Consider the following 24,751-nt stretch of genomic DNA (forward strand, 5'->3'; position numbering starts at 1 on the left):
CACACGGAAAGGCTGTCCTAGAGTGGCCCACTGAATTGACAACAGAGAATACTTAATTAACTTCTTGATTTATTGGCTTATTTATTCAATGAATATTTATTTTATTCAGCTCCCATTATATGAAGAGCTTGGCTAAGGATACAGAAAAAGAGATTGATTTCAGTGGGTGAGATTTTAGCTAGCAGGATGGAAGAGCAAGTGACAGAATCAAAAGGATTGTAGCTCCTCGTCCTTAGTTCTGCCTTCTGCTCAGTCAGGATCTTGGAGACCCATTGGGGCAGAGGACAGGTGGGGAAGACCATTTACTCTTGCTAAGGGCAAAGAAATATAACACATGGGCCAGGCTCTGTAACTAGCCCAGAAGAGTAAAATGTTTAACCATAGAAGTCATACACAAGAAAACACCTGGAGTGACCAGTGGAATGAGACACTCAGTATTTGCCATGCAGATGAAGCAATAGCAGAAGTGATGTTAGTAATATCTAAATCATTCAACATCAAATATAGTTGTGGATGATGGAGAAGGGGAGACAGCAGAAGGACTAGGAGGAGTCTAAGAAGTAATGTATCAAGAGAGCTACTAGAAAGATCAGGGAAGTTCTTAAGGAAAAAAGTAGAGGTAGACCAGGCTTTTGAGGACTATGATTTGGAAACAATATACACTAAGGCTCCTTGGTGGCTGAGAGGCAACACAAGTTGTCCTTATCATTGATATTAACTGCACACACAAGGCCAGCTGGATGAGGCACCTTAGTCAAAATCACAAGGTCCTAGAAGCCAAAAAGCCTATCTGTGTCTCCTTCCAGAACCCTTTCTGTGACTAGCTTCCGTGGATTCTTGCTGTGGTTTTAAAAAAATATATTTTTATGGATTACACAATGAAATATTTTTCTGTCTCAAGCAAGAGAACGTGCAAGCTTACATGCCTGCCATAGAACTTTCTAGATAAACATAAAGAATGAAGATGAACAAGATATTTACAGTTATATGGATGGGCTGCTTTTCATGGAAGCAAAGAGTGGAATGATTGGAGAGGAAAAATTTTCCTATCCTTTCAAGACTCTTTTGGTGGTCTAAAAATTAAATTGATGTGATGAAGTTAACAGGATAAAATTACAGAACATACAGAGGCTCTATGAGAATATGAGGCCCCAGGCAGTCAGGCATGTGACCAAACAGTTAAAAAGAAGAGGATAGGAGTCTGTGACTTCAACGGAAGAAAGACAGTTCACAGAAGGATGAAAAAATCTCCAGTAAACAAATGTTTGTTGGGCAGTGCAGGAACAATGGGACAGAGAGAGGAATTTTAACACAGATTTTGCCAAATTGCTCCTCATCTACCACACCTAATTCATATTTTACTATAGTTATCAATGGTGATAACTCCCTCCCTGGAGTAAATCCTCCATCTAAAATTTTTTAGGTAGTTAGGGGAAAGGCAAAAAGAAAAGCTTTTTGAGTCTTTTGTTTCTTAAAATAATAATCAACCTGAAAAAAAATGCAATGCCAAAGAGACACATTTTGAGGTGGCAGGTTTTGTTTCCCTATGGTATTGACCTTGGTTACTTGGAAATGAATGAGACTTTTCCTTGAGTTTCCTGCTGTTCCATTTTATACCAGTTCCAGGAGCTAGTATAAAATAATTAGAAAATGTGCTTCTCTGTTTTTCTTCATAAGTAATGGTGAGAAAAATGGCAATCATGAGACATTCTGGGCTTCAAGCAGAAGGGATGAAGATTAGAATGCCTTTTAGTATTTCCAGAGGAAGTACTGATAAGTTGACTGAAGTTCTAGAGTTCATTCAGTCTAGAGTGATTAGATGTGGAAGTCTTTGGCTTTCTATCTTCATCATGGCATTGCATGAACTAGCTGTGACCTAGCAAGTCACTTACCAATTTGGATTTCTATTTCTTTGGCTAGTGCCCAATACGTAACTATTTATGGAGGCAGCAATGTGCTGTGTGCACTTGCTTGTAGAATGACATTAATAATGTGTCCTCTGGCCATCCCTCAGAATTTGTAGGGTAAATTTGGATTTGAAAGCTCTCTGAAACATTGAAAACCTCATGCATCTCAGAAAAAAAGCCTGCAAACCAAAGAAGGAAATTCTTGCCTCATTTAAGACAAGACTTTTACTAACAAAGCCTTTCACTAAGTAAATAACTAAGTGAAGCAAGACCAAATCGGAGGGTGTTGTCACAGAAAGACTGACTTGGTACAAAGAAATGGAAATGCAGGGGAACCAAAGTGGTGTGTTCATGACTCACTTGAAGGAAAGTTTCTTTCACTTTCTATGGTCTTGCCATCATCTAAATGTTTCCTTACTGACACATACCTTGGAAATTTTTTTCTTTTCTTTTTCTTTTTTTTTTTAAGATTTTACTTATTTATTTGACAGAGAGAGATCACAATTAGGTAGAGAGGCAGGCAGAGAGAGAGAGGGGGAAGCAGGCCCCCCCGCTGAGCAGATGTGGGGCTCCATCCTAGGACCCTGAGATCATGACCTGAGCTGAAGGCAGAGGCTTAACCCATTGAGCCACCCAGGTGCCCCACTCTCCTTCCATCTTTATGAAGCAATTTGTAGGAGCTATGCAATGTGCTGGGGTGTAAATTAGTTTGGGCCACTTGGGACACACTGAGGTTGTATCCCACACTATGCTGTCAACCCCTTAACAGGAGAGAAGGTTCAGAGGAATGCAGGATCCTTTCCTTGTATCTTCTCTGCCATCCCTACAATGTCGCCCTCATCCAGGTGGTTCAAGATGATTTACCACCATACCCACATCTCATACAGCAGAAAGCGGGGTAAGGTGGACGTGAAAGGTATGCCTCTTCCCTTTTAGGACAAAACTTAGAAGTTGCACATATTACTTCTGCTTATGTCCTCTGGGAAATGCAGTCTTCATAGTGAACTGTCATCTAGAAGAGGAGGGGAGAATGGGTATCAGAGACAACAAGGAATCTCTGTCTGGGGTACAAATATGAACAGCGCTTGCTCTTTTCCTAAAAACTGCTTACTTTGGTGGAAGAAAATGGACGTGTAAATAGGGAATTAAACATATTTTTTGCAACCCTGTGTTGTCATTTATCTCAACACTTTTACCATCTGACACTTTCATTCTATACCCAATAAACAACAACTGTCATTTCTCCCTCTTTCCAGCCTCTGCAACCACCACTCCACTTTCTGTGCCTAAGAGTTTGACTACTTTAGATACCTCATATAAGTAGAATCATGCAGTATTGGTCTTTTTGTAACTAGCTTGTTTCATATAGCATAGTGTCTTCAAGCTTCATCCATGTGACCTTGTTCATAGCATGTGACAAGACTTTTTTTTTTTAGGCTGAATAATACTTTACTGTATGTATATACCATATCCTCATTATCTACTCACTCATTGATGGACATTTGGGTTGCTTCCATCTCTTAACTATTGTGAATAATACTGCTATGAACCAGGTTGTGAAAATATCTCTTTGAGATCTTGCTTTGAATTCTTTGGGACATATACCCAGACGTAAGATTGCCAGATTATATGGTAGTTCTACTTTTAATTTTTTGAGGAACCTCTATACTGTTTTCCATAATGGCTGCATCATTTTGCAATCCCATAAGTGCGTGTGTCCAATTTCTCCACGTCCTGTGAACACTTGCTATTTTCTGTGTTGGTTTCTTTGATAGTGTTCATCCATGTGAGGTGGTTGTGTTTTAACTGTTTTATTTCTTATCAATTCATTGATGTAACCACTCCCCTATACCCCAATAACTTAAAAGGGTCTGACCTTAGCCAAAATATTGAACAGACAAAACCATTGTATCCAGTCTCAAAATTTCCCATGAGGATGTATATTAGCACCAAAGAAAACATGGGACTTAAAACTTCATTCGAACCCAGTGAAATCCATTTTTGGTGTGACCGCCGTGTGTTTGTTTCCTTGTTCATTCACCACCAGGCAAGACTCTCAGCCGAATCCCAGGAATTAGTATTCTCCTCTCTGTCCCCTTCTTTTGACTTTTAGCATTAGGGTTTGGACTCTGGAAATTCATGTCCTAGAGGAACTAAAAGCTTACAAGGCCAACTCTTCTGAACATATATTATCTCAAGTGGGGCTGCCTTCCCCACATCCAATCAGCCACCCTTTAACTGCATCTTGATAATATCTTTAGTATCTGTATCCTTTACAAGCCTAAGGCCACCACCCTGCTCAACCCACAGTAGCCCTTGCTCCTGCAGAGCCATAGCTGACCTGCTATGACAGGTTTGTCATATGGACAGGTTTGTCTGGTTAAGTCTTACCATGACCATCTTTGATGAAACAACCCCAATGACCTTATTTTGCTGGTAGAATAATGATGCAACTCTTTTATTCTTTTTTTTTTTTTGCAGGTCTCTTGGATCTGGTCCTAAATGATATTTCAGACTTTCACTACCTCCTCTTCCAGCCTCCCCCTCAGCCACTCACTATATTCTCCATCACCAACTCCTCTGTAATGAGATTAGTTAATCTTATAGCTTTAACTCATTCTTCAAGGTCCATTTCAAACTATAATCATGACAGCTGCCAATCACCCATCATCTATTATATTCCAGTTACCAGTTTACACAGATTCCTTCATTCAATTTTCAAAAAGGCCCTGTGAAACCATTGCTGTCATCATCTGCATTTTTCAGATGAGGAAAACAGAAGGGTACAGTAACATGGGCAAGTCTGAGTTCTCATAAGAACTTGAATTCATGTCCAGATGATCTGAGTCCACAACCCCAGTTTTTAGCCATGATTCTACTGCTCACATGATGATGAATTCAATACATCATGTCAGAATTCAATACAGATGAACGACCATTTATTTGGCAACATGCCATGCAACTGTCACAGACTCTGGAGGTGTCGACAATGGAAAGTTGATTAAGATGGTTCCAGCCATCTTACTGATACATTCTTCCTCTAGGTTCCCAAATTGATTACAGTTGACTTGACATGATGCCTTGAACACTGGTGTTCATGCACATTTTTGTCACCACCAATACACTATTACTTCCTTTTGCCTAGAGACCTTTCTGTTCGTTTGCCTTCTATAAAGGTAAACAAAGATATGTTTATTAAATTCAAAAGAATTTCATTCTTACTTCAACTTGTTCCGTCTTCCCCAGAGAACTTTCTGGGGCAATGCGTCATCCTGCTCCTGCTGGAAAACAATGTTTTCAACTACTTGGGGACCAGGGCCTTTTTCATTTCAGCATCTAATAATAATAGCAAATTTTTATTATGTACTTTCTTTATTCTAGGCATTTTATTTTATATTATTTATTTATTTTTTTAAAGATTTTTATTTATTTGACAGACAGAGATCACAAGTAGGCAGAGATGCAGGCAGAGAGAGAGGAGGAAGCAGGCTCCCTGCTGAGCAGAGAGCCCGATGTTGGGCTCGATCCCAGAACCCTGGGACCATAACCTGAGCCGAAGGCAGAGGCTTTAACCCACTTAGCCACCCAGGTGCCCTAGGCATTTTATTTTTTTTTTTTAAGATTTTATTTATTTATTTGATAAAGATTGAGATCACAAGTAGGCAGAGAGTCAGGCAGAGAAAGAGGGGGAAGCAGGCTCCCAACGGAGCAGAGAGACCTTTGAGGGGCTGTATCCCAGGACCCTGAGACCACATCCTGAGCTGAAGGCAGAGGCTTTAACCCACTGAGCCACCCAGGTGCCCCTACTCTAGGCATTTTAACATGAATATATTAATTTAGTCCTTACAAAATCTGGTGAAATAAAATCACTTTTTTTAGATTTTTATTTATTTATCTATCTGAGAAAGAACGAGCAGTGAGAGAAGGAGTCTCCCCACTGAGAAGGGGGCCCCACGAGGGGCTCGATCCCAGGACACTGGGATTATGAGCTAAGCTGAAGGCAGACACTTCACCGACTGAGCCACCCAAGTGCCGTGAAGTAAACCACTTTTATCTCCATTTTGTAAAAGAGAAAAGTAAAACACTGTGAGTTAGGCAACTTGCCCATGGTTGTGGAGCCAGGACTGATGCCTGGGGCTGCCAGCTCCCGGAGTCTGATTTTGGCCTCTTTGCCTAGTGCCTCTGATTTTAGTCACCGTAATTCCCAGTGGCTCTGTAAACACATCTTGAATAAAGAGGCCTTGTTTTGAATTCCTGGCACTGCTTTAGAGTTCTTAGTATCTCATTCTAAACTGCCTTTATAATATATGTTGACATTCTCCACGGTTATGACTCCAAAAAAGGAGTCAATTTGGGGTTTCTTTTTGAGTTGTTCTGGATACTTAGGGTAATTGCTGGGTCCTTGAACAGATGTCAGAAAAAGGCTTGGTCTGACCCTGGAAGACTGGGCTAGTCTTTATCCAGATCTGATCTGTGAGGTTAGATGGCCCATTCGGGGCTCCCTGTTCTCCAGAGGAGAAATTTGAGTCTCAGTCTCTGGAAACTGCTCGTTAAGGGAACAGTGACTATTGGCAGGTGGAATGAATGAAGCACCTTACCCTGGGCCAAAGACTCACAGGAGCTCCAGGACCTGTGTCTGCTAAGAGTGGGAATTAGGGAGAGACAGAGACAGATCCATTGGCTATCATTCCTAGCTCAAACTGCCTGCCTGAAACTGATCTCTCTCTGGGGGGGAAAACAAATGCAAAGGATTTTGAGATCCTTTAACGCTGTCAGGACATTTCCCGTATTTTTCCTGGGTCCACCTTTCATCATTTAATTTAGCATTTAAGGTACAAATCAATTTAATACAATGAGACAAATATCATGTATTTTCCAGAATGGAGAGTGATAGTTTCCCTCTCCTGCCCCTTCCCCCTCCCCCACCTCCACTCTAATTAGGTCAAATCTTGATAACTTCATTCTAGTATTTCCTTTTTAGAAGACCATAGACAAATGAGATCAGAGACCAATGACCCCAAGTCATCTAGTCATTAATTTACTAACAAACATTTTTCTTATCTTCCGTGTGCCAGATATTGTGCTAGGTGCTGAAAAATTTGAGGGAGGAAGATACAGAAAAAAAAAAATCCACTTTTTTTTTTTTAGGATGGTGAAGAAATTGGAAAATACAATGATAGCTGCTTCTGACATCTGAAGGGAAAAGGAGGGCCCAATTTTTTATATATGGACCACAAATAAAACTGAGGCCAACTGGTTAAAATAACAGCAAGATATCCTAAGCCATTGCAAGGAATGGCTGTCCAAGTATAAACCACTCTTTTCAAGGTAGTGAGTTCCCCATCCCTAGGGCTGTCAGGCCACTTGATAGGTGTGGTGTATAAGGAAAAAATATTACTCTTATATTAGAAAAAGAGACACTGGAGGTCTGGTTGAGCTGGATATAATTTAATACACCTTCCAGCCTTGAGATTTGCTAGTATATGTAAAGTCCAGAAAGCCAAATAATGTAATAATATATAACAGAATGATAACCTCATGTTAATAAAAACCCCAATAATTATAACTCTACAGTTTTATTCAGCTTGGCTCCTCTCTGGGACCCTTGTGTCAATCACCTAGTAATACTCGGTAGTGAGAAAGAGTGATACATCTCCAGGAAGGGAAACCAGATTGCTCCCATTTTCAATATGGAGGTCACCAGGCAGATGCTCTATCACTGACTCTGGGGGAAACTGAGGCACACAAATGGAACCATGACCTTTGGAAGACCATCTAAAGCAGTATCTGTATTTTAGTGGTTGAGGTGTCAAACAAAGCTTCTAGAAGTTGGTCGTTTGTGCCCCATTGCATACCTGACTTATGTCCAGCTCTGCCCCTAAAGAGATCCTACTTTGCACATTTGGATGTCGATTCTTGCCATTTTCCGGGATAGGAGATATTCTCATATTGTAGCTGGTGTAGATAAAACTCCCTTTTCTTCCACTGACCTATGACTTACTGCATTATTGTCTCATTTGAGTCTTACGGTTTTGCCATAAGCTTCTTGCCGTACGTTTTTCGAGAACTTCTCATTCTCAAGCTCATGACTGTTGTGTTTGGGTTATACTTCATTGCACAGGGCTTGCCAAGGAAAGGTAGTTTGCAGAAGAATAAAATGTTCTCTAATGTATACGTGTGTTCTCCCCACCTTTGAGGTGAAGCCTGTGGAGTGCCACACTTCACAGAACAAAGCCGGCAATGAAGAGGTCAGGGTCATTACTGGGTTGGGGGTACAGGGTGGAGGGGTGGTTTGAGAGCATTGGCCCTAGCAACAGAATGCCCACAGGTTTGCTTCCCGATTCTGTAACTCTTGCTGTGTGACCTTTCATCAGTTCCCTAACCTCTCTGTGCCCTGGTTTCTTTATCTAGAAAAGGAGAATAATAAGATTACCTTAGGTTTGGCATTGGATAAAATAATATATGCCTGTAGTACACAGTTAAGCACTTAATAAGTATGAACTGTTATTATTACTATTAGTGAGAGTTCTCTCTCAATGGTACTGTCAATCCTGTGATTTCTGAGAAGGACGGAGACCTACACACCTCACGGGAGTCTGACCCCGGGATGGGCGTCGCGCATCTGCTATCACGACCTCCTTTCCAGGTAAGGGCTGTGACTAGTCAACTGAGCGCCGGGGCGGACTCACGTGAGCCAGCCCCACCCTCCCGTCTGTTTTCAGTCTTCAACAGCTCCAGGCTGGAGTCCTCCAATCAAGGCTGCCGCTCAGAGCACATGGCGACTTACTACTGCCCCCTAGAGGACTGGGAACGTCAGTAGCAGGAGCCAGTCCTCACTGCCAAGAAGTACTTCTACGCCTCACACTTGTAGGTAGCTGTGAGACTCAAATAAGATCGTAGCACCTAGGAAAACGTATGATTTTAGCTATTTCTGTTATTATGGTGTAGTAATAGTAGTATTTCTTACTCTTTGACAGTTCTCTTTACCAGACCTGCCGGGAGGTGGGGGGGGAGAGACTACAACAGGGCTCTCTCCCTTAGACTCAGGGTAGTCGGCAGGCTCTGACTGTGGTTCTCAGTCCCACACTCAGAGAGTAGCTTTTCGGGGGCAACAAACTTGTAACCTCCAGCCAGGTAGAGCTAGCTCTCTTCGCCTGCCTCCCTGAGAAGCAGCTAGCGCGCACTGAGGGTTAAGGGACAACCTAGTTTTGCTAAAATCCTTATCAAGAGTTTTTCCATACTCCTTGCCTGTCCTGTCCCCAGTTCCCTTTCCCGCCTTTGCTCCAGGGGCATTCTAATAGCAATGTGGGTGGGGAGGCTTGCTTTTACTTTTTTTTTTTTTTTCTTTAAACAACCTGCTGAAAATGCTGCCCTCAGGGACCTGGGGCTGTGGGTTGCATAAAAGCTCGAAGGAACTCTGTCCAGAACATTCGTGCGTTTGCCACCTTCCTCCTTTCACCAGGACCCCGTGCTCCCGGCTGGCATGATGCTTGGGAAGAGCTTGGTACTCACAGCCTGGTTCGCCCTTGCTGTGGCTTACCCCGTCCTACGCCAGGGTAAGTGAACCACTGGGAAGTCTCTTGGAGAATGGAACTAAATTTTTTTTTACGGGGTGTGTGTACGTGTGTCTTTCTGCAGGAGCAGAAAGAGAGAAGCCAGCAGTGAAGATTGTAAAGGGAAATTCTGTCCACTTGATGTTAAGATGGGGTGGGTGCCTGGCTGAACTCTGAAGCCTTGGACACATGGAGTGGCTAGGCTAAGAGTTGGGTTAGGTGCTTGAATTGACCTCATGAAGGTACTACGATTGGGCCAGATGGGCTTAGGGTGGCTGACAGGAGAACTCCTGAAGGTTTGCTAGGATCCTATTCACTCTTGGGCCCAAGGACGCTTTATTCTATATAGTGCATGCTGGAAAGTCCGGGCTGTGTCCTCATTTTATACAAAGGTCTTTGGCAGCTAATTCAGTCTGTGCAATGGAAATCGGTGGGTCTGGAAACCTGTGATTCCCACTGAGAAAGGAACGAGACAGGTGTCCGCATGAACCAGGCAGAAAGAAAGCTTTTGGGGGAAAGCTTTTCCCTCAGAAGCTTGCTTTCATAATTCTTTGTGAATTCAGTTTGATTTCTCAGGAAGAGGGGTGTGCATTCATTAGCATTCAAGTAATTATTTCCTCCAACTTCTTCCTCCCGGTGCCCCCTCTGGTAGCTGTCACTTTAACAGATGCTGGGGTTGGGGTTCTCTACTGCATGTAAATGAATGGTAAAGCACAGTGACTAAATTAGAGAGCTAATGATTTTGGCCTCATTGCCAGGGTGCCTGTCACCTGGTTACACAGGCAGTCACAGAGCCTGGATATCTTTCAGCGTAGCCCAAGAAGAGCCTGGTTGTGTGCTCACCAGGCTTATAGGGTTATGATGCTCTATGGTAAGCAAGCCCCCAAATGTCTGGATTATGGATTCTATGGGAGGCCGGAAAAATGAGGTCCTTGACTTCGCCCATTAAATGGAAACGTGATAGAAGTAGCCCATTTTAGAGTTGATTCTATTATTGTTTATACATTCTTGGAAATAGCCATTCTTCTAGCTCCTTGCCCTCTTTTGGTTTTTGGTGGTTGTTTTCAGGGACTTGGAAGGATTATAGGGGGGATATTCTTGGAATTTTTATTCTGTTCCAGTCTGACCAGTTTGCATACAGAGGCCCAGTATTGAATGTTCCTTCTGCACTGACCAGATGTAGGGGACACCGTGGGTGGCAGTTAGTCTTCTGCACTTTCTAGCACTTGGCAGAAGAGAAACTTGGGGTGAGACCATACTTGATTGAGTATATACCCTTTTATGTTCCAGCTTTTCCCCAGAAAGAGATCTAGCTTGTAATGTTGTAGAGATAGTGAAAATAGACTTCCTAGAAAGTACTGAAACTATTCTTTTTTCTTTCTTTCTTTCTTTTTTTTTTTTGGCTCCTCTAGAATTCATTGGTGACCTAAACTGGATCACTAACCTTGAGTTGATTAATGAATTTGAGTTGACCGCTGAACTAGAGTCGGCCATCACAGAATCCATTGCCTTCCTGGAATCCCTCACTGACCTGGAGTCCACCACAACCCCTGAATCCCCCAGTGACCTGGAGTCTACTGACACCCTGCAGTCCATCACTGACCTGGAGCCCACCATGACCTCAAAGTGCCCCACTGATCTGGAGTTCACTGCCACCCCCGAGTACCCTGCTGACTTGGATTCTACCGTGACCCTGGAGTCCACTGCCACCACAGAGTCCCCCATTGACCTGGAGTCCACTGCAACCCCAGAGTCTCCTGCTGACCTGGAGTCCACCGCGACCCCGGAGTCCCCTGATGATCTGGATTCTACCGTGACCCCAGAGTCCCCTGCTGATCTGGAATCCACCTTGACCCCAGAGTCCACCACTGACCTGGAGTCCCCCACTCACCTGGACTCCACTGTGACCCTGGAGTCCCCCACTCACCTGGAGTCTCCTACTGACCTTGCCTCCATTAGTGATGTGGAATCGACCATGGGTGTGCATTTTGAGGACGCACAGGCTTTCAGTAGGTGACAGTTTTGGCTTGAGAGGAGGCCTGGATAGGAGTGGGTGGGCTCCCATTTTTTTGCATTTCTGAGGGCAAGCCTGCTTTTCCTCCAGTGTACTTGATTCCCCAGTGTAAGCTTCTGATCATACCCATCTTCTGTTTTCCTGTCCCAGAATTCTCTCTTAAGGTGGAATCAAACATTCATAGCTTTGAGGAAGCAACCGCTAAAGCCATGGGTAGGGCTTCCTAACTTCAAAAATGCTGAAATTCCTTCCTCCCTCCCTCCTTTTTCTTGTTTACAGGCTATTGCCTAGAAATTTCCTGTGGTAACTTAGACATTTGGGGATACTTTTGCTGTGTTGAGGTAGAGTAAATTTTGAAAAATTTCTCCAAAACTTGAAAATTCAAGCATTTTCCCAGAGTGTGAGGAATTGGAATTTGTTGAAGGCCTACAGAGCTCCGTCCCAGAGGTTTGCCCAGTGCTGGTCAGGTCCCCAGCCTTCGGGGCTTCTCAAAGAGGAGGCGCTCTTTGGTGTCTCCAGTGGATCAAAGGATGTGGTGGCCACAAAGGGTTTAACAATTCTTCTCTTTTCTAGTTCATTTCAGTTCAATTTACATAGAGAACTTTTTGATAGAAGGTTATGGTAATTGTAAATCTTACTTGAATACAGACTGAACAAAAGAGAAAAATAATTTGAAAGCTTCATGAATTAAGCAGTGGTTCTAATCCCTCTTTCAAGTCTTCACCTTCTTACATTTTTTTTGTGTTCCACTTAGCCAAGGGACCATAAAATTTTGAGGCCTTCTAGCCCCCACAAATAAACCCCGATACTTTAAGGAATGCTTGGAATTTTTGCTAAGAAAGACCCTGGGGTCTTACCTTTCCATACTGTCTGATCTTTATGTCTGTAAGTAATAGCTAACACGTATTGAGATCTATCTTCCAGTCCTGCTCTAAGAATAGTGGGGGTTTTGCAGATAGTAGTTGGAGGAATCTAGAAACAATGTAAGTGGGAAGGCCTATTAAAAAAGAGTAGTTTCCCTGGCTTTAAGATCTTTTCTCTAGGGGTGCCAGGGTAGCTCAGTTGGTTAAGTGTCTGACTTTGGCTCAGGTCATGGGTCCACATCAATGTTTCTCCCTCTCCCACTTCCCTGCTTATGCGCATGCGCACACGGTCTCTCTTTCTGTCAAATAAGTAAATAAATCTTCAAAAAAAATCTTCCGGGGCGCCTGGGTGGCTCAGTTAAGCGACTGCCTTCGGCTCAGGTCATGATCCCGGAGTCGCGGGATCAAGTCCCGCATTGGACTCCCAGCTCCATGGGGAGTCTGCTTCTCTCTCTGACCTTCTCCCCTCTCATGCTCTCTCTCTCTCTCAAATAAATAAATAAAAAATCTTTAAAAAAAATCTTCCACTAATTGCCTTCCCTAAAGAATATACATCATTTGCAACATGAAACTCTACTTCAGTATTGTGTTCTATCTTCCCAAACTGTAGTGGTTGATTACAGAATTAATCTATATTAATGATATCTCCTTCTGCCCCCTTCCTGTGGGGCATTAGGAAACATTCATGTTTGACTACAAGATACATCTGGTCATTTCTGCTAATTAATATACTGGACCCCATACCTGATTGTCAAGAGATTCTTTCTGACTGTGGAAATTACCAATAAAATAAGTCTCTTTTTTCTATATAATGCATTTATTTATTTAACTTTTTTCCAGTTTTATTAAGATGTAATTGATGTATAACACTGTGTAAGTTCAGGGTGTACAACATAGTGATTTGACATAAATACACATTGAGAAGCTTTGATTTTTAATAGGAAGAGAAAATCCAGCCTTCAAATTTAAAATGTAAAACTCAGCCTTTTAAATTAAAGAAACTCACTCTTTTATTTCTAGAAGATGTCACTGAGGCTGATTCAGAAGAGCCCATGACTGGAAGACCAGGTAAGGCCAAACATCTTCATCTTTTTTTGCCTCTTCTCAGTCTTTGAGGGATTTATTATCCCCCCCACGGTGCCCCCCTCCCACCTTGGGAGGCTTTCTAGGACAGACTGAGTAACTAAGTAAGACTCTGGGAGGTACTCTATGTTTACACCCTTCTCACTCAGGTGCCATGTTTCCTCAGTCTGGGGGAGTGGAGGGGATACACTTCTTATACATGAAGATGTGTATAGGTCAGGGACTTCTGAATGAGTGGAAACTTCCCCTTCAACCAGATGCTTCTCATGGCGTCCATCTGTGTTCCATTTCCTCCGATAGGATTTCAGGCATGGCAGAGTGGGTGCCCCAGATGTAGTGGAACCCTCCGTTTACCAGAGCTACTTGAGGCCCTCAGCTGAATGCTAGACATACTGCGTGTGTGATCCTTACTGAAGTGAATATAACCAACCATTTCTTTACTTAATTGCAGATGAGCTGAGCACCTCTGTGTGAAGCAACGAGTCCATCTCAGTACTTTTTTGTAAGTTTTTCTCTTTTTCTCTGATTCCTTAATGGGGGTTTGTTTGATACCATGTTCTGTGCTGGTTTTCACATACTGGGAGAAGAGTCCAAAGTGATTCAGTTAGAAAAACTCACATGGAGCTCAGAGGCAACCTTTTTCTTCTCTGAATTATCTTGCAAATCTGTCTGAAAGTTCAACTAAATGGGCTTTAAGATAAAGTCCTCTTATTTGAGTTTTCCAAGATTCCGTTTTTCCAGTCTATCTAGGACATGGATTCCTCATTCAGTTTGTGGAATCTTTTTAAAGGGAGAGCAGAAGAGAAGGCATCAGATTTTCCAATACACAAAACATACAATTCAGTTAAAAACTCTAAAGCCTTGGAGCTCTGAATCGGAAGGTCCCTGGTTTATATTTGGCCTTGCTTTTGGCTTTTTTGGAAGTCTCTAAAATGGTTTCTTCATGAAGTAAAATGGCTACCTGGACAGTGTAAATACCTCTCTCTGGGCACAAGGAGAGGAAGGGAGAGTAAGGAGTTACATCTGAAAGAAACGGAGTCACATGTCCAGAGTCACAGTGGGCAGTTGGAATGACAAGTCTGATCTCGAACATTGCTTACTCTTGCTAACTCCCCCCCCCCCACTTTTTTTTAAATTTAGGAAATGAAGCTGATTTTCCATTAGTTGAGAGCATCACTCTTCTAACCACAAGTTTTTTAAGAAGATCCTGAGCTACTGAACAAGGCTTCCATTCCATTATAGGAGACTGATCAACTGTAAAGGACTAGTAAGACACAAGATGTACCAGCTGAGGATAAACTGAGTGGCGGGACTTATACCCACACAGAGGAGGGCTATCTCTTAACCATGTCCCATCTCCTAGGGGCTCAATAAATGTTGTTTGGAATTGAATTTTGAGAACGGTTTTTATTTTATGAAGGATCAGATTGCTTAGTTGCTTTGTGTTAGTACCAATAGTCATTTTATTCCTCTCTGGTAGATACTTTATAGCCAGGCTCCAACTCTAGATGGCCCCAGGAAGCATGAGATCAACTATGGAAGGTATATGAGTTTTCCTATTCCTGCTCTAATGAATTACTGTATGCTTAGTAGCTAAAAACAGCACAGAACTGTTATTTTACAGTTTTGTAGCTCAGAAGTCTGAAGGCATCTCACTGGGTTAAAAGTGTGTCATGATGGGGAAGCCTCGGTGGGGCTGAGTTCCTTTCTGGAAGAATCTATTTTCTTGCCTGCTTTGTTTGGCCTTCTTTCATCTTGAAGGTCAGCAGTGGCTGTTTGATTCTCATTGTATCACAGTCACTGACACTGACAACTGTTTGCCTCTTCCCCATGTAAGGACCCTGAGAACACTTTGGGCCCCACCTGTATAGCACAGGATAATCTCTATTTCAAGGTAAATTGATAAGCAGCCTTAATATTTTTTGCCATGTAATTTAACATATTCACTGATTGTGGGAATTAGGAGGGATGCATCTTTGCAAGGCCGTTGTTCTTCATACCACAGACAGGCTAGGGCATCTCACTCCAGAGCTAGTTTGGTTTCAGTGCAGGGTGGAGACAATTATCCATGCCTTTTTTTTTTTTTTTTTTTTTTTTAAGATTTATTTATTTATTTATTTGACAGAGAGAGAGAGAGAGAGATCCCAAGTAGGCAGAGAGGCAGGCAGAGAAAGAGGGGGAAGCAGGCTCCCTGCTCAGCAGAAAGCCCGATGTGGGGCTCGATCCCAAGACCCTGAGATCATGACCTGAGCTGAAGGCAGAGGCTTTAACCCACTGAGCCACCCAGGCACCCCTCCATGCTTTTTTTTAAAATATTCACACTAGATTTTTACAAAAGGGTATATATGAGTTTTGTAAAACTAGTCTGCATTGCATGTATTTGTACTCAGCAATATGCCTGTGCAGTAGTGTAAATGACAAACTAAAATGGCAGAAATTTAGACTTGGAAGGAGATTAGGTGTATTTCTACCACTTATGAACCCCAGCTTCCTTTTGTAGAATGAGTCAATTACACCAGATAGACTGAAATTTCCTCTTTTTTTTTTTTTAATATTTTATTTATTTTTTTGAGATAGAGATCACAAGTAGGCAGAGAGGCAGGCCAAGAGAGGAGGAAGCAGGCTCCCTGCTGAGCAGAGAGCCCAGCGTGGGGCTCGATTGATCCCAGGTCCCTGGAATCATGACCCGAGTGAAGGCAGAGGCTTTAACTTACTGAGTCACCCAGGCGCCCCGAAAGTTCCTCTTTTCTTAATATATTTCAACAAATAATACACCAATGTTTGGGATTGTTAATTCAAATAATTAGTAGTTTACTAGCTGATCTCAGGGAAAATTACTCCATGTTCTCCAGTGATTATGATACAGTATGTAATAAATCCCCCACTCTTAACGATAAGTTTGTACCAGAGCACGCCCAATCTTAGGATTCTTTTTCCTGGCTTCATCAAGCCCCTAGGCTCAGGTCTTTTTCTCTAAATAGAAAAGTAGTTCCAAGGCCTCTGCTGATCCTTTTTAAGGTGATAAATCTATTTTTATTTTGCCAATCACTATTTTTCTTATTTTTCTTCCCATTTTCTTCTTAGTCTCAAGAAGATTTCAGAATGAACTTTTATGACCATTGGAGTGGTTTGTAAAATTAAGTCAGGAAAAGTTAGTGGATTCAAAATAGGCAATCATGAGGACCTATCTAGAATAGAAAAAAGATTTCATTTCTAATTCCAAATGATAAAGGTGGCCACCTAGAGAATAATGGGGTGAGTACCAAACCTGGGGACTGGTCGAAGAGGGAATTTATAATGTGTGCTGAGTATTTTGCTGATCCTGGTAGGAGTGGCATTAAAGCGATTTAGATGATGACATTTAGAAACAGTATACACAGGAGGAGTAAGGCACCTAAGACAGCCCTTAGGAGGGACGCCTGGGTGGCTCAGTTGGTTGGGCAGCTGCCTTCGGCTCAGGTCATGATCCCAGCGTCCTGGGATCGTCCTGGGATCGAGTCCCGCATCCGGCTCCTTGCTCTGCAGGGAGCCTGCTTCTCCCTCTGACTCTGCCTTCGACTCTGTCTGCCTATGCTCGCTCTCTCTCTGACAAATAAATAAATAAAATCTTAAAAAAAAAAAAGACAGCCCTGAGGAAATCTGACATACAGAGCAAGCAAATGACAAGGAGCCCCACATAATTACTGTCCTCATGATAGCGGCTACCACTGAAGGCTTCTCTGTGCCAGGCAGGGACTGAGCTGAGAGCTTTATGTAAGTTATTTACATCATGCACATGTTGGTATGATATTATTAATTATACAAAATTAATTGCACTCTGAAATGAATAAATACTATTTACATGATTTATAAACAAATACAAATACTGCATAAGTTTTGATAATGTGTAAACTATTAGTTTCTATAATCCAGGAACATCCCAATTTTCAAATACTTGGTTTGCCTTAGGCCATTGGCATTTACTGTAGTGATTGATATGCTGGGGGCTTAAATTTGCCATTTTACTTTTTGGTTTTGGTTTATCTTGTGTTTTTGTTATTGTTTGGTCTTTTTTTTTTTTTTTAACTGTTTCTTATGTATTTCCTTCCTGTGGTATGATTGAATATTTTAAAAATTTCCATTTGGGTTTCTCTGTAGTATTTTTGAGTGTATCTCCTTGTACAGATTTCTTTAGTGGTTACATATGGTATTATACATGATATGCACATAACTTAACCACAGTCTGCTAGGGTCAGCATTTCACCACTTTGAACTATAGAAATCTTACCTCCTTGTCTCCCTTTACCTTCCTCTTTTTATAATATAGTCACCTTAAGTTATTCATGGTGCATACCTGTAGAACCATATCACATAGCATTATCATTTTTCTTCTATGCTCAGATATATTTAGAAAGCTCAAGAGAGGAGGAAAGCTGTCTTATTTCCCCGTATTTTCCCCTTCTTACGGTTTTCTTCTTGATGTTTCACAGTTCCTTCTTTTATCATTTCCTTTCTGTTTGGAGAAAAATCCCTTTAGCCAGTTTTTAATTAGGTCTGCTGGTGACAGATTCTCTTGTTTACCTTCATCTGGTGTCTTTATTTCCCTCTCATTCCTGGAAGAGAAACTCACCATCTGTTGAAATTAGAATCTCAACATGGATGTCACCACCATGTTGAAATTAGGATCGACAGTTCTTTTCTCTCAGAGCTTAAAACATGTGCCATTTCTTTCGGCTTTCATTGTTTTTGATAATGTTTTCTGCTATCATTTGTGTTACATTTCCCTTTTAGACAAGTTGTTACTCTTGCTGCTTTTAAGATGATTTTCTTTGTCTATATTTTCAGATGTTTCACTGTGTGTCTTGGTGTAGATTTCTTGGAGTTTATCTTGGCTGGAGTCTGCTTGCCTTTTTGAATCTTTAGGTTTACATATTTTGCCAAATTTGGGAAGTTTCAAACCTTTACTTCTTACAGGCCTGCCCTCTTTCTCTTCTCTTCCTGAGACTCAGATGACTGCATATTAGGCTTCTGTTACAATATAGGACCTTGAGGCTCTGTTAAGTTTTTTGTTTATTTTTTTTCTATTTTCTCCCTGTTGTTCAGATTGTGTAATTTCTATTGTTCTATCCATCCAGTTCACTGATTGCCCCCCTCAGCTGTTGAACCCATTGATTAAGTTTTAAAGATGTGGTTATTGTAATTTTCAATTTTAATTTTCTAAAATTTCCTTTTGGTTTATTTATACATTTCATTTTCATTGTTGAGACTTGTTTCTTTCACTAAGTTTCTTTTTATTTATTTATTTTTTTAAGATTTTGTTTATTTGACAGAGATGACAAGTAGGCAGAGAGGCAGGCAGAGAGAAAGGCAGAAGCAGGCGCCCGGCTAACTGAGAACCCGACTCAGGGCTCGATCCCAGGACCCTGAGATCATGACCTGAGCTGAAGGCAGAGGCTTAAACCACTGAGCAACCCAGGTGCCCCTCGCTGAGTATTTTTTAAAAAAGGTTTTCATTTGTTTTAAGCATGTTCGTAATGGCTCATTGAAGCATTTTTATGGTGTCTGGTTGAAAATCTGTGTCAGATAATTACAACATCTCTCTCATTCTCTTTCTCGCAACTACTGGTTGTCTTTTTTAGTCTGGTTGAGATTTTCCTGATTCCTAGTGATTTTTGACCAAACCAGGATATTTTAGGTATTGTGAGACTCTGGATCTTATTTCAAGCTTCTGTCTTAGTTGGCTTCCTCTGAGACCACTCCAGTAGGGGAAAGGGATTTAAGGGGTTGAAGCACACTACATTTTTGTGGGTAGGGGCATAATTATAGGTTTTCCCCTCAACCTCTGTTGACACTAATCAGGGACAGGTTCTTCCAGTATTGCTGGGTGAGGGATGGAATTCTGGTTCCCTAGGAGACCGCATTGGCCCCACTAGGTCTCTACTGATATCACCTGTTCTTAGGAGTAGAAGTGCCTTTTTACTGCTTTCCATGTAGTTTCTATAGACACCACCCTACTGTGGAAAGGGTGGGTGCTTTTTTACTGTTGGATGGGGCAGGAAGGCCAGGCTCCCTATCTGGTCACCAGTGGCCTCATGGGGTGGAAAAACTGTGGTATTCATACAGCCAGCTGGGGATGGAAGGTCCAGTTCCTACTCTGCCTTCTCTGATACTAGTCTGGTGGAGGGTTGGGGTACCTGTGGCAGCCTGGCAAGTGTGGAAGTCTAAGGTCTCCCCTGGGGGTCATAGTGTTTTCTGTACTGTTTGACTGTAGCAGAGTAGTTATTACCTAAATGCTTTCTGTCTTGCCAGATTCTGTTTCCTGGCTCTTTAGCTAAAGGGAATAAGTTTTGTTTGGGGCTTTTTTCATTTGTGTCTATGGGCATTTTTGTGTGAGTGGTTTGTTCAGCTACAAGTGTGGAATTTATAAAGCAAAAAAAAGAAAGAAAATCTAGAGAATTAAGCACCATGTTGTTTCTTTGGCGCCCAGCTCATCTGCCTTGTTGTCTCCAACTTTCAGAGTCTTCTTAGGTTTGTTTTATATGTGAAATCCAGGATTTTAGTTTTACTTAGTGGGAGGAATAGAAAAAAGTGCATATACTCTACCTTTCTAGAGGTAGAACTTGGCTTATATTAGGAATAAACAAGGAAGGAACAGGCACTTTTTCAGTTGGGACTGGGTTTTGTTTCCCATATTAAAACGGCTGAGGGAAGCTTACTTGGGGATGCCACTGCTCTATGTATAAGTAGAGAACAGGCTGAAACTTATATATGTCAGAATGCAGAATCATTGACATTTAAATGAAGAGAAAGAACTAGATATCATTAATGCTCATGAGCCGTCAGATGATATTTCATGATGGATTCATTCATCTGCATTCTTTTTTGGCTTTTTTTGCTTCTTTCTGAATGCTTCTAGTGCTAAAGAGAGTAGCTACTTATTAAATCATCAGATTTAATAATTTTACTAGAAAGTTGTCACAAGGGAGAAAAAAGGAAGCCATTCCTTTTGAATAGAAGAGTAGATGAATGGATTTGTAGTTGTTGAACTTTTATTGACATGCACCATGCTAGGTAATTTTGCATACACTATGCATTTAACTCATAAATAACCCCATTGTCTATGAAAACATAGGTTAAAATTATAAAACTTAATACCAGTCCTAAACTTTTTAATATAAATCCTTTTTAAAAAATATTTTATTTATTTACTTGAGAGAACATGAGAGGGGAGAGGGTCAGAGGGAGAAGCAGACTGACTCCCTGCTGAGCAGAGAGACCTATGTGGGACTTGATCCCGGGACTCCAGGACCATGACCTGAGCCAAAGGCAATTGCTTAACCAAGTGAGCTACCCAGGCACCCTCAATTTTATTGTGATAGGAGTACATTGTGAAAACCCTGAATACAGAAAAGTCTGGACAACATGCCATTTATTATCCATAGTCCTTTTCCAGCAATAACCTGTGCTACTGTTTTCTTGTATCCCTCTCATTCTATGCACACTGTTTTGCATAATAGTGATTGTGCATGGTACTATTTCCTCCTTTTCTTCTTTACTTTTATTTAAAAAAATATTCACCGTGTTATTCCAAGAAACTTACAAATGTTTTTAATGATTGTATGAGTCTACTTTTATTTTGCCATTTCTCTGATGTTGAATATTTAGCTTCTTTCTTATTTTGAGAATAATAAAACTGTGTCAAACATTAATTCATGTGTGCATTTACAAAGTATTTGACAAGCCCTGTGCTAGGCACTGTAGGCACAATGATGACCAGATCCAGTTCTCTATTGGAGCATAAAGTCTAAGGCAGTAGCTAGTGTAACTTTCTGTGATGAAATTAATGTTCTCTATCTGTGCTATCCAATATGGTAGCCATATAGCTATTGAGGGCTTGAAATGTGGCTAGTGTGAGGAACTAATTTAACATTTTACTTCATTTTAATTAATTTAAACTTAAACAATGCTATGTGGATTGTGGGTACTATACTGGACTGGGAAGATTAAAAAAAGAACTATGAATCAAATAACACACTAATGGAAGTGTAGTTACAAATCGAAATAAGAATTCAGTAGGAAATGAACATGATTTCATGCAAGTTCATAATAGAAGGGTATGAATAGGAGTTAAGTTGGTAAAGAGAGGGTGGGGTTGGTAAAGAGAGAGTTGGTAGAGCACATTCTAGAGTGTGAGAAAAGAACACATGCTCCAGAGGGAAGGAGTGGGAAAGACAGAAAGAAGAAGCCAGTCTACAGCAGAGAATGACAGGGAGAGCGAGATGTGAGAAGTTTCTGGAGAAGAAAGAGGGGACCATATCATACTGGCCTTGAGGGCTGCCTTGAGGATTTGTTTTTATCCAAGGAGCTCCTGGGAATTTTAAAGCTGGGGCTAGCAGATTTTTACATGATCACATACATCGTTGGAAAAACTTACTCTGCTTGTAGACTACAACTTGGAGGAGGATTTAGAGAGAAAGCTAGAATGATTATAGATCACCAAGCAAGGAAGAAATTGTATAAAGTGTAGGTGAGATTGGCAACAGAGATAGAGACAAGTGCATGGAGTGAAGAAATACTTAGAAAATTAGGAAAAAAGGACAAAAATTGCTGGTAGATTTTGTATGTGGAATGAGACAGACAGTATTGTGTGAATTATTGGATGGTGGTCTCTTAGAGTTAACATTACTCCATTAATTTTGTTTTGGGAATATTGAGTGGTACCTTTAAAATAGTCAAATGAAGATGTCAGTGTAGATAAAGGTGTGAAGCTCAGGGTAGAGATCTTGGCAAGAGATAAAATTTTGTATCCTTGGCACATGGATGACATTTGAAGCTGTGACAAGGATTAGGGGTTTTGTTTTGTTTTCAGTTTTATTGAGGTATAGTTGACAAAATTATGTCTATTTAAGGTATACTATATGATTATGTATATCATATATCAAACGTGTATCAATACATTTTGAAATAAATACCACAATCAAATTAATTAGCACATCCATCCCCTCACATAGTTAACATTTTTTTCCTTAGCATGAATTTTTCTAAGGAGATGTTATATGGTGAGAAGAGACAAGAAGAATCTAAAATAAAATCAGAGGAATTTTATAGTTTCATGACCAAACGGAAAGATCTATGAAGGGCACACATGGTGTTAGCTCCTAGGTGGTGGCAGTCATGATTTTGTATTTATCATTATGCCCTAAGCCCCTAGTAAAACAGCTGGAGTAAGTAAGGACCCAATAAATATTTGTTAACTGAAATAAATAGTGAGTGGAACAATCAGAGAGTTAGAATACAAAATGAGTACATACAGTATTATGGAACCAAGTAGGACAGAATTATAAACAATGTCCATCACTGTTGAGAAGCAAGTTAATCTAAAGACTGAAAAATGTCCATTGTCTTTTAGCAACATAAAAGTTACTGGCTACCAAGATGTGACCTGTGTAAATGGAATGATGGAACTGAAGCCTTGGTTTATAAGGCTTTGGTAACTTTTTGTTTTGATTTCTTAGCATATTGGTATATTGCTTTCCTGAAATACACCTGAGAATGGCTTTTAATTTAGTAGTAAAAACATTTTTCAACCCCTTTTTTTCTCAAAGGCCATACCCCCCCAAAAAAAACAAGGAACAAATTCAAACACCATCTTTGCTAAAAGGGCTATAGGACATTTTAGGACAACTATAAGGACAATTATAAGTCAAAATATATGAAAACTGAAGACAAAATCGTAATGATATAACAGAGAGGAGAAAGACAATTCTCAAGTACCTGTACAAGTCTGGTTGGGGTACAAGTGGTACCAAGTAGAAGCATACCAGTTGTCCTCATGAAGCCCTGGCAAGGCTCAAGGAGTGTAGGCCCAGGTGCTCTAAAGATGAGATGATGATATTGGTAAAACAGGTGGCAGAAAATAGGTTCATATCCTCCCTTATTCCAGCAGGAGAGAGAGAGAGAAGTTTATTTCCTGGAAAACTGAACCAGAGAGGTATGGGACTTGGGAAAGCTGTCACTGAAGAGGATATGAGTGAGTGAAATGCTGCACAAAAGCACGACAACTGAGTGAAATGAATGGAGAGATGCCCAACTGCTTATCCTGGCCAGCTCCCAAGTGCCAGTAGTGAGGAATATGCCTGCTAAGCAGGAGACAAGAAGATTCTTTTGAAGACTCAGAGCAATCTCAGAGAAAGCATATAGAGTAGGTCTTCAACAAAATAGTGAGCAGGCCATCCGGTCATCCTACTGTGATGCACATGTTTCTACAAAATGCTTGCAATGCACACGGAGTTTTCTCATTGTCTCAGTGTCTAACTTGTATGTATGAAAAGAAAGCAGAGAATCACCAGATATTTGAAGGAAATTTCCATCAGAAAGCACTTAAGAAACACTAAGGGTGGAATTCAGAAGAAACACAGAAAACATGAAAAGCATAGGAAACATTTAAGATATTCTGAGGGATAAGATACTGTTCCTTGCACCAAGCATAGGATGCTATTAAAGAATCAACCAGGGGTGCCTGGCTGGCTCAGTCAGAAGAGTGAGCAATGCTTCATCTTGGGGTTGTGAGTTCAAGCCCCATGTTGGGTGTAGAGATTACTAAAAACAATAAGTAAAAACTTAGAAAAAAAAGAACATCAATCAGAAAACATAGAAATACTGACATTTATAAAGTTGATAATAAGTTCAAGAGAAGGTAAAATTAAGGAATTCCCCTATTTAAAAAAAAAAAAGGCAAAGAAATGGTCAGTAAGAAAAGGAATAAGAAAACTCAGTTAACACAAATTTTAAAGAAAACAGAAAACAGTGGAAAAGAAATTATTAAATGCCTAATTTCCCAGAATTTAATGATGGTTCTCCATACTGAAACGGTCCAGTGATTATCCACAGGCTCCCAGTTAGCCTTTGCAGAGGCCAGTGCGGGAGTATGAATGGAGGCCTGCATACTAGATCTGTAAATATGCTCAAGTTATAAATGGAACTAGGCCTAGGTTCAGGTCACATATCTGCCCAAGTCTGGGGCCTTCTCCTTGGAGACTGTCCTAGAGATGAAAGGCCCTCGAGTTCTTGGGCACCACCCTTGCCTATGCAAACTAAGAGGTAGGAGGGGGCAAGTTGTTTGCAGGAATAGCAAGGGGGAAGCTGGTCTGGGCTGAGGGCTGACTTGGTCAAGCTTCCGTGGGAACCTGCTAGATACATTTTCCTCCCTCATGCCTATGTTCTGATTTAGGGTTTCCAGAAAGTTTGAAACATCTCCCCGATTTCTGTCATTGAGCCTAGGAAGGGCAGATAGCATAATTGCCCATTGGGGGTGGGTAGGGGAGGGGAAGAACCGGGTCTGCCTGGTCACTA

The 24,751-nt window shown here is 41.1% G+C and overlaps 1 long non-coding RNA gene across 1 annotated transcript; it reads left to right on the top strand.

The window, feature by feature from the left end:
- The first annotated feature begins 13,357 nt into the window (after positions 1-13,357).
- LOC101679569 lies at positions 13,358-14,791 on the top strand. Its single transcript, XR_006604607.1, has 3 exons — positions 13,358-13,405; positions 13,872-13,922; positions 14,561-14,791. It is a non-coding gene; the product is annotated as an uncharacterized LOC101679569 (long non-coding RNA).
- The last annotated feature ends 9,960 nt before the right edge of the window (positions 14,792-24,751 follow it).

This window comes from Mustela putorius, unplaced genomic scaffold (genome assembly GCF_011764305.1).
Source record: "Mustela putorius furo isolate JIRA1106 unplaced genomic scaffold, ASM1176430v1.1 tig00537227_pilon_pilon_pilon, whole genome shotgun sequence".
In the NCBI taxonomy this organism is placed as follows: domain Eukaryota; kingdom Metazoa; phylum Chordata; class Mammalia; order Carnivora; family Mustelidae; genus Mustela; species Mustela putorius.